General features: G+C 36.1%; 1 non-coding gene across 1 annotated transcript; it reads right to left on the reverse strand.

The window, feature by feature from the left end:
- Positions 1-4,487: 4,487 nt before the first annotated feature.
- On the reverse strand, positions 4,488-4,610 carry LOC143402683 (small nucleolar RNA SNORA40). The gene has a single exon (XR_013091755.2). It is a non-coding gene; the product is annotated as a small nucleolar RNA SNORA40 (small nucleolar RNA).
- Positions 4,611-8,920: the final 4,310 nt, after the last annotated feature.

The following is an 8,920-nucleotide window of genomic DNA, read 5'->3' on the forward strand; positions in this document are numbered from 1 at the left end:
AAATTTAGCATTTTAATTGGTTTTGTGACCTCAACTATATTAGAAATTTCTTTAAGTACTGGGAGATATGTACAAAATGTTTATTGAACTTTTCCTGCATTAAGATCATCAATAATATTTTTGTGACTCCCAAACATTCAGAATGCTAAAAAAGAAATTATGTATTTATACAATATGCTTTGTGCATACACACACACACACACACACACACACACACACACACATCGAAATAATGAGGAAGATCTCAATTTGAATGTAGCTGTATTAATTTTGCTTTAGTAAAACTATTCAACACTGAGATAAAGAGGCAATAAAATAAAACAAGTTATGAATAAAAGCCTGAAATTCCACAAGGGAAATTTGAAAACAAGAAAGTGAAAAATAAAAAAGTGGAAACATTTCATTGAACAAGAAAACATGTCAATTTAGGAGAGAAGAAGTAAAATCTTCAATCCAATAAGCAGAAGGCAGCTCTCTTAGAAAGCTCAGAATATATACAGATGGTCCTCTGTTTACAATGAGTTGATTTAGGATTTTTCAACTTGATGATTGTGGGAAGGTTTACCCATATAACCATTCTGTTTTCCATTTCAGCACAGAATTCAATAAGTTACATAAGAAAGTAAACAACTTCTCATAAACTAAGCTTTGCGTTAGCTATTCTGCCCAACTGCAGGCTAATGCAAGTATTTTGAACATACTTAATGAAGGTAGGCTAGAGTAAATTATGTTTGGTAGGTTAAGTGTATGAAATGCAATTTTTGCTTAAAGATATTTTAAACTGGGCTGGGGATGTGGCTCAAGCGGTAGCGCGCTCGCCTGGCATGCATGCGGCCCGGGTTCCATCCTCAGCACCACATACAAACAAAGATGTTGTGTCCGCCGAAAAATAAATAAATCAATATTAAAAAAAAATTACAAAGTGCTGGGATTATAGATGTGCCACCACATTTAAAAAAAAAAAAAAGAAAAAAGATATTTTAAACTTATAATGGGTTTATTAAAATGTAACCCCATGGTAAGTGAATGAGTTTCTCTGTGTGTTTGTGTGTGCATATAAATATATACAAAATATAATATACATATATAAAATATGGATCAATAACTGAAATTACAAGTTTATTTAAATAAACATCTTTCAGGCTAAGACAGCTCAATTTGAGGATTTTGATAAATATTATTAATTTTTTGTTATTTTTCTTCTGAAAATAGAATTTTTCAGGAGGAAGGAAAATGTGCTAAATTTAACACCCTAAAGGAAGAGTATTTTTATTGCTGTAATTAAGTGTAATCAAAAAGTTGGAAATTATGCACCCAGAGGTTGAAGGCTGATTTAATACTCATGAAACAAAGCTCAGGCTATGATTTATGAATTAAGTAATTTTCTCTGGTGATAATGTTTCTAGAAAAATTGGAGCAATGAGAAAATTTAAGTGTGTGGGGAAAATAATTTAAAAGGGAAACATAGATAGGGCCTAATCTAGTTTTCCTTCCCCAGCCCATGCTGCGAGTGAAGCTACTTCTCAGGCCCTGTCACGTTACATATGGTTACATATGTGAATTTTAACACAGCCCTTCAGTCGCTAATTGTCCTTGGACCAGACTCAGAGCACTTTCGAACTTGAGTTTTTCTTTAAAATACATCTGTCATAAGTGGTTCAACTCTTATTCATGTTTTTTATTCATTTTTAACTTATGTTTTTAACAATTTCATAACAATTTCATCTCAGTTTTGAATACATGGTAGAATTGTACTTCTTTGCCTTCTAGTTCAGGTTCCGTGGTAACATTGTCTAAGGGGGTGTGAGAAGCAGAATTCAGGTTACCTGTGTAATAAAATATTTCTCCTCTCATGGCAAGCAGAAAAAATGTTGGGGTTGCTATGTTAGCAAATGTCCCAGAATGCTGTCAATGTGGAGCACCATACATGACAAGCATACATTGCATGACAAGAAACAAACTTCGTTATTTAAAGCTACTAAAATTCAGTACTTATTTGTTATTACAACATAACCCAGCCTATATCAACTAATATCTAGCTAAAATGTTAAGCAATAGGGAATTGGTTGAATTATTCATAATGTAACATTACTTGGAATATTTTATGATCATTCATTAAAAATTTTAATGTCATATTACATTTTAATGCAAAAATATGGTTACAATATATTACTGAAAAACTTTTACATTTTTATAGATATAAATATAAACACATATTTTAAAATATTTAGGTATAAATATAGATATTTATATAGATATAATTATAGACATATAGATAAAATGGACTGTTAGTCACTTTTTTTCACTGTGACAAAATACCTGAGAGAATTAGCTTAAAAGGAGCAAAGAACTGTTTTGGCTTATTGATGTAGGACCCATGAGGCCAGACTCCCAAGGAATTAGCAGGTTTATTATCTACAGTGGTCCAGAGAGCTATTGCCTAAAATTCTCTGGACCATGAATCTGGAAATTGTTTTAGATTTATTCTCAGTGCAGTGGCTATATGACAGTGGGTGGAGTCGTAACAGTTACCCCTTGTTCCAAATTTTTAGGCTAGGTAGAGGATTAACAACTTTGTTTTTCTGCAAACCTGGAATTTACCAAAAAGAGGAAGCTACCAACCACAATGACCTCTGTAGAAGTCTTTGCTGATATCTTGTTGATTCCCTTAGTAAAAATCTTTCTGGGGTCTTTGGTGTGTATGTGTGTGGGTAACCTGGTTTGCTTCATTATGGTTCCAGTGGCTTCTGTCCATGGTCATTTCATTCCCTTGCTTTGGGTCTGTGACACAAAGTTTGTTATAATGAGAGCGTGTGTTAGAGTAGGGCTCTTCACCTCTTGGTGGCTAGCAGCAAAAAGAATGAAAAGAAGAGGCTAGGGTCTGAACATCCCTTTCAAAACTGTACCCCAAATGACCTATTTCCTTGCATTAGGCTCTACCTGCTAAAGATTCTACCACCTCCTGATCAAATGCCAGGGACTGGGGACCAAGCCTTCAACACATATGCCTTTGGGATACATTCAAAACTCCAACTATAACAATCTGCTCCTGGCTTCTAAAAGCTCATGTCCCTCTCATATAGCAGAATCCTTCCCCAAGATTTACTCCAATCTCAAATATTCTTCATTTCACAAAAGTCCAAGTCCAAAGGGACCTCTGAGACTCAAGGCAAACTCTTCGCTGTAAACAAATTAACACAGTTCTAAGATACAATATCAGAGGGGAAATGTTTCCATATAAAAGGGGGGGAAAGGAAAATAGTCCAGAGGAATCAGATCCATACAAGATAAAAATGAAACATTGGAGACATTAAATCCTAAAACTCACGGATAGTATCTGAGGTACACATTATGATGTGAACTTCAAAGACCTTTGTCAGCCTCATCCCTATGACTTGGTTGGCCTTGCTTTTGGGCTGCTTGCTTCCTGCAGCTCTCTTTACCAGGTGCTCCATATTCCTGGCATCTCTATCTTTCTGGGGTCTTCATCACAGCTCCTGCTTCACTCTCATGGTTCTATGCATCACCCTTTCAGGTCTACTTTCCATGACACCACTTACTCATTCTTCATACCTGCCAAACTGGCATCATGTGAATGATGCCAAGGTCTGCTTTTGACACAAGCTATACCAGGAACCACTTGAACCATGGCTTCAGTGTCCTCTGAGTGCCTTAACAGCTGAACACATGAAACTAATCTCAGGGAAACAATTCTTTAGGCTGTCCTGTGAGAAAAGGGTGCCCCAAGGCTCTCTTCCAAAAAGATAAGTCCTTGAAATAAGTTTACACTTTTATACGCTTCAGCCTCATGGGTGGGATCTTTCAGATTCTTGAGATCACTTCAAGGGATATTTTTTATGGTTCAGTACAAAGTACTTGACTTCTTCTTTTCTTTTTTTTTTCTAAAATTATTTTTTTCCCTTTCACATAAAAAATAGAGAAACTTTGAGTCAAAAATATATGCTAACTTTCTACAAACAGTGTAAAAGTTGTTGTTGGGTTTCTTTTTTTTAATGCTTAACATGAGACAAGATTATTTAAAGTCAATAAATCTTTTTTTAAAGAAATTTTCACGTGTAAGTTTTTCACTATTCATCAAGGTCACCTTTGTTCCTCTAAAGCTGAAGTTCAAGATTTATCTTCAAGAGATCCCCTTTTGAAAGAACTGATGCTTTAAAAGAACAGATGTACCATCATCCTATAATTCCTTCTTTTACTTCCATTTGAATTATGGACATAGTGGTGATGACTTCAGGATTCTCCATCTAGGATATTTGGTATCTAATTTCTTCAAGATTGACTCTAGGATCACTGTTAGGGTAGATGGATCTTCCTGGTTCTTAATTGCTGACAGTTTCTCTAAATATGAACAAGCTCAAATCATATTCATTCCTAACCTATCAAAATGAGAAATAGTACAGATCTGCAGTAAATATGGATACCTTTCTGCTTGTTGATCCCCCATAACTTTAAATTGTCTCAGTAATAGTATTTGTGCTGATATGTATCTAAACTTAAATTGAACAATGAGTTCTGGGTTATAAAAGAGAATTATTTTTTGCAGCTATTTGTCTTTGTCCACAAGTTAAACAAAAACATACATAAACGCTACTTGGTTTGTTTTTAATGGCCATGGCTTCTTTAGCAACTTCATTCCCCTTGGACAGAACTTCACATGTACTTCTTTTCTAGTCAAAATATAGGTTTTTCAAATCTTCCTGTCCTTCTCTTTACTCCTGATTTTCACTGCAAATCTGGTTAAAAGCATCCAGCAATTCCCATACCACAGTCTGAATACTGTGATGCCTCAAGATTTTCTACACCAGACAAAACATTGCCATAACTTTAAACTCAACCTCCTACAAAGTCTCAGGGCATGAACCAAATGTAGACAAGGTTTTTGTTTTGTTTTGTATTTGCCAGAGTATAACACAGTTGACCTCTAATCCAATTCCCAATGTGAGATAAGAATTTAGGATTACAGAGAAAAAACTGAGTCTTAAAAGAGAAAACACCCATGAAACTTTAGAATACATGAAATCATTGGGATAAAAAAGCAATGAAACTGGACTATAAGCATAAGGTCTCTGAAGCAATCACTCCTTAGTGAGAATACACATCAAAGACTCTGGTAATCAAGCCATTGTAATAGTAAGACACTCATCCCCAGGTGGAGACTAAAGATGCTAATGAGAGATGCAATATAGGAAGCAGCATTATTAGAACATGAAAGGGCATTGTGCAAGCACAAACAAAATTGTCACAAATTGCATAATCCTGTCCTGACTCCACTTCCAGTCCAGCCCCTTATCTATTCTGTACATATTAAACTCCAAACTAAGATGGAGCTATTCACTCTCTCTGTGATTGCCTGCACTCTCATACTTGAAAGTGTACTGTCCCTTTACAATAAATCTCTTGCCATACTACATGTTGACAGGTCCTTAAATTCTTTCCTGCAATGTATCAAGAGCCTGGGAGGCCTGATTAGAGGTCTGATCTGCCTCTGGGGAATCCTCCTTGGACACACTTATGGTGACAAATAAAATTTTTGTTTCCATATAAGATCTCATGAACTCAGCCTCTACCTACTGCTTGCTGCTCAACCAAAGTTCAGGAGACAGAAGTTGTTGATGGAAAACAGGCTTATTCAAAGCTAGCCAGCCCTGAGGAAGATAGAGGAGAGCATTTTTTTCTCAAGTCTTTATCTTTTAGGGGCTGTGGAGTTCAGAGACATGAACAGCTTTTATGAGAGGAAAAAGGTAGTAGAGTGAGACAAAGGGCACAAAATCAATGGGGGGGGGAGGGTCATATTCCAAGCGCACACAGCCTTTGTCTGCAACTGCCCGCCACCTCTTCATTACACCAGAGGGAAGTTCAACCTCCTGGGGCCAATATTCGCATTTTATTTTCCAATAGAAGTGTTATCTTTGAGTTCAGTAAAAGAGAGCATTATAGAGGGCTATCTTTAGAATTTAGAAAATGCAAGAGGTAGACAAAAATGGTGGAGTGGGGGATGATTAGGGAAAAGGTTTGGATAGGATAACGTTGGAAATACCTTTTAAAAAATCTTCCCAAGGGAATCAAAGAAAATAATTTCATTTATTTATTTATTTATTTATTTAAAATAATTTTATTAAAAAAATAAAAACTGAATTGCTCTCTAACATTTTCACAAACAAATTACACATGCTTCTCAGCCATACTATCAGTCATAATAACAAAATTGGCTCAATTTGGGGTTGGGGATGTGGCTCAAGCGGTAGCGCACTCGCCTGGCATGCGTGTGGCCAGGGTTCGATCCTCAGCACCACATACAAACAAAGATGTTGTGTCCACCGAAAAACTAAAAAATAAATATTAAAAAATTAAAAAAAAATTGGCTCAATTTGTTGATACCCATTTAATTTTCTATGTTAGCTTCTGTCACTGTGCCAAAATTTTGAGAAAAATCAACTTGAAAAGGAAATCAACTTTAATATTTATATTGGTTTATAGTTTCAAAGTTTTCAGTCTATTTCACATGGTTCCACTGTTTAGGCCTGTGGTGCCCAAGAACATCATGGCAGGAGTATGTGGTAAAGGAGGCCTATTTCCTTCACATCAGTCAAGAAGCAAAGAGAAAGAAGTGAAAGGGCAGTACCCCAATATCCCCTTCAATTGCATGTCCCCAGTGACCTAATTTCCTTCCACAAAGTCCTGCATCCTAAAGATTTTTGTGTGCAGAGGTTTCTCTTCTTGTTGAGTGTGAAGTCAATGAACATGACTGAAACCTAGAAGAATAGAGAAAAATTATTACCTGCAGCAAATAAGGCGAGCACTGGAGTTATAAAGCAAGGATCTTGAGAAATGGAAGCATGGGGATTTTATCAGGGAAGCTTATATATACTCATATAATAATAAACTCAGGAACAGCCGCTGAGCATGCTCAGTTTAAGATCATAGTTCAAGAAGGAAAGATGGCAGACACATTTCTGGGTATGCTTAGCTCGAGGTCATAGGGCAAATGTCCAAAAGATTAAGATATCAGAGATGAATGCTTTGGGGCATGCTCAGTTCAGGGCATGGCTCATAGTGCAATGAGCAAAGTTTACCCTGGGAGCCTAAAAGAGTTACAGAGGCTTAGGGATCTGGCTAGTTCTTCATAATTTTATTCAGAAAGTTTAAGGAGAACCAAAAGGAATAAACACTATGAAGTTGCATTAATGTAGGAATTTACCTGTAAAGGTGCCTGCTTTGTTCCACTTGGTAATAATTCTGTCACCTCCCGATAGTGCTATAGGCTGGTGATGAACATATGGGCCTTTGGGTGCACTTAAGTCTCAAACTATAAAATAGTGTTGTTTTAAAATATTTAATGCACATTAGCATGCTTTTATTTGTATAAACAAGGATTAAAAGGTTTTATACTAAATATTATATTGCAAAATATATGCCAAAAATATTAGCTAAGATAACAGGTTAATATTTCCATAAGTGATATTTTTCCTTATGGCTCAGTTTTATACTCTATTATTTTCTACCATGACTATATAAAACACAAATGAAATAAAAAATTTTAGGAAGAGAAAAAAATGTTGGGAGTGGGCTATAGTATGGCAAATGCTTTCTACATAGCTATATTAAAATTTCCCAGGCCCTAATATTGAATAAAGGTCAATAAATGTAAAAATAAAAAAAAAAAAAACAGTTTCCCAGTTCCAAGTACCCAAATCAAAATGTGCAATAGATGTACTTGATAAAAATTGGAAGATATTATTCAGAGGTAAAAGGGCTGTTCCACTGACAGTTATAATTGTCATAACTTGAAATTTCTTGTCTTCAGTTGAAAGACAAGGGTTTCAATTATAGAAGAAAAAAAAAACTAAAAATGTAACTTCTTCCTACCGTGACAATAAGACTTGACAAGAAGTAGTTGCCCTTAGGCATTTCCTGATCTTGTTATTTTTCTCTTTAGAAATGGCTTAAACAGCCTGCTCTACTGAACAACCCCTACAGGAGACATCTGACCTCATCTGTTTGCACTAAGTCTCCATTAAAATAAAAGCTTCTGGGACTTAAAAAAAAAAAAAACAAAATCTGCCTCAGGATGTCCATGTTGGTCACATTTTAGGGCAGTGTTCATTAAGTAAGGTTTAAAACCTTCTAGAAACTCTAGCAACTCTGGGAGAGATTAGTTTAATTTCCTGTGTTGTCCCAATGCTTAAATACTTTTGAGTCATTCTGATACCCCTGTAAACTGGACTCAAGGCCCACAGAGAGAAAATCCACAGAGCTGGATTTTTGGGTGCTTCTCTTAGGCTCAAGGGCACAAGATTAATGAAGTGTAATATAGCCCATTACTCTGTTAGAGTCAGTTGAGGAGAATTGCTTAGAGGTTTTCCTTTGACAGAATGTTATTCAGCTGATGTGATAATGATGTCAATGCACTTTCTCCCCCTTTGAAAATGTCTGAAGTTGTTTCAGTCGTGCTAAAAATCAAAATCTGAAAACTCCCAACTCCTATTTTTCTAAGGGTTAACATAGCACTCTGTGCTTTAGAATATTGTTCCGTAAAGGGATAGATAGGACACTCATTTTTATACCTAAGTAAATCAGAATTATATGGCTTTACATAGTATTCACAACATTTGTGAGTTTTTTTTCCCCCAACCAGTTAATAGTGTTGTCTAATTGTTTATCAAACTGTGGGATAGATCTTGGCATTGTGTCGTGGTAGTCAGAAAGCTAGATGCTACTGTATTTTCACAGTTCAGCTGTGCCTGGGGGACCTGGAAGCAGCTTGGTGCTGTTCCCAGTGCCCAGTAGGTGAAAGACTCTGCTTCCATTATCTGACCTCTCATGTAAGCCTCACCAAAGTCACTGCCTTATCTCACCTGTACAGTCAGGAGTGAGAGAAAGGCCTGGGCCTCCTCACAGG

Source organism: Callospermophilus lateralis, chromosome 6, assembly GCF_048772815.1.
Source record: "Callospermophilus lateralis isolate mCalLat2 chromosome 6, mCalLat2.hap1, whole genome shotgun sequence".
NCBI classification, from domain to species: domain Eukaryota; kingdom Metazoa; phylum Chordata; class Mammalia; order Rodentia; family Sciuridae; genus Callospermophilus; species Callospermophilus lateralis.